Source organism: Medicago truncatula, chromosome 6 (genome assembly GCF_003473485.1).
Source record: "Medicago truncatula cultivar Jemalong A17 chromosome 6, MtrunA17r5.0-ANR, whole genome shotgun sequence".
Lineage (NCBI taxonomy): Eukaryota > Viridiplantae > Streptophyta > Magnoliopsida > Fabales > Fabaceae > Medicago > Medicago truncatula.
Window position 1 is genome coordinate 20,823,414 of NC_053047.1, and position 6,454 is coordinate 20,829,867.

A 6,454-nucleotide genomic window follows, 5' to 3' on the forward strand; every position below is an offset into this window, starting at 1 on the left:
TAACAAAAGAAGGACAACTACTTGCTATAGGTGCACCAAATGTGGAAAAAATAGACACAATACAAGAAGCTGCATCAGTCAAATCACTAACCCTGAAGCTGCTAAGAGAAAGGTTATAATACTCTTATTATATATTTGGTCATATATGCATTGTTTACCTAATGATTTTGAATTGATCTTAACATTTTTTTTCATCACAGAGAAAGCCTAAAAGAAAACAACATGAAGCTTCTGAACCTGTTGAAATTCCTAACCCTGCAACAACTAATGTCCCAACTACTCAATCATCTCAAGCTCCAGACCATGCAGCAACAATTAAAGCAGGACACAAAATAGGTGAAGACCCAGAATTTGAAGCCCTTGCTGCAGATCTTGCAGCAGCTTTTGAAGCTACTCAATCTCAACCAAATGTGTCATCAGTCATGACTTCTGCATCAATTCCCCCCTCTAAACCAGTTAAGTATTGAACATCTCTTTATATGATGCAACTAGGATGTATTAACTGATAAAATTTTGATGTCTTAGGTAAAGAATACAAAGCAACATTCAAGGAAGCTTCCACAGCCAAGCAAGCAGCAACAACCAAGCAAGCAGCCACAGTCAAGCAAGCAGATAACTCACAATCTGAACAATGTAAGGAGGAGTAATAAGTGCAGGAAATTGAGGTGTGTCAATGTTGCTGGTCCTGGAGCTAATTCTGAGACACCATTGGTACTTGATGATCAGGTTCCTCCAGCTCATGTACCATTCAAAAGGCCTAGGACTATTACTAATGTAAGTGATAGTACCTTAACTGTTAACTGTTGGTTTATATAAAATTGATTTTTGGCTATAACACTATTTGCAATGTGATCAGGTTCAATCACAAAACCTTGAGCCAATCCATACTGAAGTTGATCAATCACAAAACCCTGCGCCAATCCCTACTGAAGTACCAAATGCACAAGTACCAAATGCTTAAGTTGAAGATGTTACTCAATCAAGCAACAATCTGTCAGCTCAATCCAACAATAGTCAGTCATCTCAGGCAACTCAGCAAAACAATGATGTGGATGTGATAATTAATGGACTGAAGGCATTGCCACCAACACAAGGTAATGAAGTAGTGACACAAATGGTTGATGAATTGTTGAACTGGGACAAGAATATTGCAAAGGTTCAAGGAAGAAGGGTGAAGACAGTTGGAAATCCATCAGAAAATCAGACAGAGCAAATGATGGCTGGACTGAGAAGCTTGCCACCAGAGGAGCTAGAGAAGGTAACTAGAGAGCTACTTGCAGCACTAGTGAAGGGGAAAGACAATGTTGACAAGTTCAAGAAGGGAGATGAAGCAAGACCTGCAGAGTAGATGGCTGCTATGTTCTACTTTTTTTTGTAACAGACTTATGAATGTTGTGTTCCTATGAACCTTTTATCCATTTTGATGTATTCTGGCCTTTATAATTTTCCATAAGACAAAGTTATTTAGATTTCAAACTGTTATGCATTTTGGTTAGTACATGTTTTCATGTAATCTAGCTTTTATAATTGGTCATACGACAATGTTATTTTGCATACAATGTTATTTTTCAATCTGGAAACTTTACGCAATTTGGCAGGCTATTATCTACATACTTTATGAATGGCTATGCAATCAATTGCAACAAAAATCGCTAAATTAATCAAACTTAAGTAGCATACAATGTTTAAACTAAAATTACAACCAAAACACACAAATGTTGAACTACACCATTACAACCAAAATAACCAACTTCAACAGGGTTGTTACAAACCATGTATCAACTACACCAGTCAATTTGAATTGATTACAAACCCAACAAAAAATACCCAAGAAACAATCAACAAAACCATAAACAAGTTCGTCTTCTTCCTTGAATGTTGTAGCTTCTTCTTCAAATTCTCATTTTTCTTGATTCCCAAATCTTTCAATATCACAGTTAAATCTTTCATCACCACTTCACAATTGCAATCACATGGAAGCTTGTTCATGGATGAGGTTGATGATTCAGCTGCGATTACTGGACGAACATATGGAGGATGTCCTTTGTAACACCCCGTTTTCCCAACTTAAAAATTTCATAAACATTTATCAAAGTAAACAACATATAACATGATATCACATTTCTTAAAATCTCAAATAGATAAATAATAGTTTATCCTTCATCAACAAAATAGTAGCGGAATTAATTCAACGTCATAAATAGTCTTGGCACGCAGGCCTCATAAAAGTCATCCCATAAATTCAGTTAAGCAACATGAAAACATAGCATATACGCAAAGGAAAGAGAAATAGCCACTAAAGATCCCCTCCCGTTACGTATCAGAGCAACCTAAGACTCAGTGAGGCAAAGCTACTCACGACAGCACAACAACAACCTACTCTGGATTACCTGCAAGTTACTCATACGAAGAGCAACATTTCCAAGCAGAAGGGGTGAGATTTCACAAAACAATAATATTAAACATATAATTCAACAATTATATTTAACAACATAAATATCATCAATTAATAATAATATAATCAACAACATAAATCATCATCTTATAATAACATAAACATAACATAAGCAACAACATATTCATCATTATTCCATGGTTGTTGTTATCAAAAACTTCAACGATCCGTCAACGACAACATCAACCTGACAACACAACTACGTGAGAGTACACCACCTCTTATAATACGACAACGTAAGAGTACACCACCTCTTATAAGACGACAACCTAAGAGTACACCACCTCTTATAAGACGACAACCTAAGAGTACATAACCTCTTATAAACAACAACCTAAGAGTACACCACCTCTTATAAACACCTGAACATAAAAAGGTCACCAATAACAACTTCAACTACGACTTCTACAATTTTGACAACATTAACAACTTAAAATTCCAATACTTTGGATCAACATCTTACAACTTAAACAACTTAGACCAACATTAGCATCTTAATGATATTAATACATCACAACAGCAAGGCAGCACCATTAAATAATATGCAGCAAGTCAACATCAACAATAATCATCAAATATAACCATTACAACTTCATATCAACATCTTTCACAATATATAAATATTTTCACATTTAATCATCAAAGTAAACCATATTCATCACAACAGTAAGACAACATCATTAAATAATTCATCTTTACTCATCAATTAATATCTAATCAATTCAACTCAGCATCTAAAATATCAAATACTTTTTCTACCATTATACTCCCTCGTTTCTAACCACCGATTAATATCTTTACTCTTTTCTCACTCCTAAATATTTAAGAGATAATTGGATATCAAAGGTCCTACAATCAAGGTTAACAACCAATGCCACGCAGAATTAATAACTTTACTTCCTCTCATTCTAGCTATTCTTTACTTGCTGTTAGAGACAACCCAAGAGAAAAATTGTATCACTGAAATATTTCCAAACAAAAAAATATCTATCTAGTGGCAAGACTTAACCTTATGAACATAGCATGTTTGGCCAAAAGGATCTGAAAGAAAGGAGGCATAATTACACAAGTAGATATTTAGGATCACTTTAGATCATAGTTGATTTTTCCTACCATGATCATTGCTACACGTTAATAATTCATATGGGTGCTAAACTAATTAATTACTTCATATCTAATCATATAGTGGGATAGACTAAAATAATAGAGATTGAATGCCACTTTAACTAACTTCTTGAATCTTAAACCTCTTAGCACTAAAGGAATGTAGTAACGCATGAAATCAAGATATACTGGATCGATGATCTTGTTACTTCCAATTCAAATAAGACAAGAATTAAACATGTATCATGTCAATAATTAGAAAGAATAATACATACACAACTTCAGTTCATGGACCGATGAGGAATAAGGAATCGCGGCTTATAAACAAAAATACAAAAAGAAATAAAAACTAAATCAAAATATATTTTTGTAGCAATTATCGTAAAACACATTCGGATTCCTAGATCATGGCAGCGATTCTAATACTGTTCATATACGATTTAGAAAATTACCTAAATATCAATCACAAATTCAACATGAAACATCACAATTCAGAAACGACAATTAAACATATAATCACAATAACATAGGAACACAAATTTAATCATAGATTCATCAAAGACTAAGAAAACGATGAATATTAACAACCTTTCACTACCCACACGAGTACACAACCCTTATGATGAATAAAACACCCCCTTACATTAATTCAATGAATTAGCTACTATTAAATCAAACAATTACAACTTATAAACCTAATTCTCAAATTCCCAAAACTACAACCTACAACCTGTTAAATTCAATTTTCAGAATCATACACTTAGAATTAGTGAAGGTTAGTCCCACCCTTACCTTAATCAAAATCGATCAGCAGCCTTTCCTCTTGGTTATTCTCTTCTTTGGTTTTCTCTCTTTTCTCCAAAGCAACTTGTTTCACGTGCCAACTATTCTGACCTATTTTCTCCTATTTATTTCCTCAACCCTCTTTATCTTATTTCCACTTATTCCACTAAACTCTCTAAATTTTCAAAACAGCCCCTCATCTCAATATTATTTTATTTTCAAATCTTATTCTATTATCAAGACTTATTCTAATAAAATAATAAAATAACACTACTTAATAAATAGCTACACACCATTTAATCAACATAATAATATAAAATCATATATAAAAAGACTATAAATCAACCAATAATAAATAAATAAAATTGGGGCGTTACATCCTTCAATTTCATCATCTCATATGTACAACTTACAACTACTACCAGTCTGAGATGAAAACAAACATATACAGCTAATTATAATGTGCGAAAATAAGAAAAACAACAAAGTATTACAACAGAAACCTCACCATATAAGTTTGGCATTTCCAGTATCTCCTTTTAGGGTTTTCACGTGAATTGGATATGAACATTCTCATGATTTTGTTGCAACCACACATAGGTAACCCATTTGATGATGGTTGAGTTATGGAATTAGAAGACATTGTTGAAAGAGATAGTTTTTGGTTCTAGGGCGCAAGGTATGGGAGTGATTGGGAGGAAGAAGAAGATTGGTATTTGAGAGGAAGAAGACTGAAAGTTTGGTTTTGATTTCAAATTTTGATGTTTTCGTTTTTTAATTTCATCCCTGTGATAATTTACGTTTTTGATTTTAGTCCCTGTATTTACACAACTAATCATCTCACATGCCATCTCATCAAATATGCCAACTCATTGCCTGCCACCTGTGCTCCGTTAGCCACAATGGCATTTTTGTTGACATAAGCTGACGGCAAGGACCTTTTTCAAAAGGTTATGAAGATACAAGGTTTATTTTAGAGAAAAAAAATCTTACAGGGACGAAAACAAAAAATGTGCGAACTTACAAGGACCTTTTACATATTTAAGCCTAGCTAATATTATAAAAACACCCAAATCCACTCGAGAAGAAACGGACGGGACAAATATACAAACAACAAAATACTTATTTAATTCCTTTTTATTCTTATTGTGATAAAAGTAACGTGTTACAATCTTTCAGAAACAAAAGTAAGATATTACAATCAAACTCATCAACATCAAAATGTCAGGATGGCCGAGTGGTCTATGGCGTTAGATTCAAGTTCTGGTCTTCGAAAGAGGGTGTGGGTTCAAATCCCACTTCTGACATTTTTTTTATACTAGTCTTTTTTTTTTTAAAAAAAAATGTTATATTAGTCTTTTTTTTTTTTTACAAAAATAAACGATATTCATTCATTCAAATTGATAGAGTACATCGATACAATACAAATCCAAATTCGTTAAAAACAAAAAGGATGAATATGTGAACAAACTCACAGTATCCATGTTAATAGCATAAAACGGCAAAGTACCTATGCCTACAAATATGACTAATATGACTATATTCAAGTCTCCGGAATACTCATGTCTCCGGATCTGCACTTGCTCAAAGCTAATCTTTCAACCTGAATCAAATAAACACCGCACTAAGACGGGAAATCAAACACACCGTACAAAGACGGGAAATCAAAACAAACAGAGTCGTTCAGAGACGACGAAATCACAAAAACAAACGAAAGAAAACAGAAAATATGTGAAATCACTTGTTCAATTATGATACAAGGAAAAACAACTCAAAGGGGTGATTTTTGGATCAAAAGTGACCCGAAATCACCCCTCAGACAAAGAGAAGAAGAAGAACAAAGGAGTGACGATTAGGGTTTGAGAAAGAGAGAAGTGAATTATATTATATTATATTAATCTTTTTTTTTAACAAAAGCAAATTATACAAATTAAGCAAATGTGCTACAAAATAAAGTATAATAGTATTTGTAGAAATAAAATTCCTCTAAATAAGAGTAAGAAACATACAAGATTAACTGATGAAAGTTTCATTTATGCTGAGGGGTAATCTTAATCTTATCTTAATATTTTAATATAAATTTTTATTATTAGTCATACCTTTATTGATAGT

The 6,454-nt window shown here is 33.0% G+C and overlaps 1 non-coding gene across 1 annotated transcript; it reads left to right on the forward strand.

Annotated features, from left to right (window-relative positions):
- Nucleotides 1–5,565: 5,565 nt before the first annotated feature.
- Nucleotides 5,566–5,649, forward strand: TRNAL-CAA (transfer RNA leucine (anticodon CAA)). The gene has a single exon. It is a non-coding gene; the product is annotated as a tRNA-Leu (tRNA).
- Nucleotides 5,650–6,454: the final 805 nt, after the last annotated feature.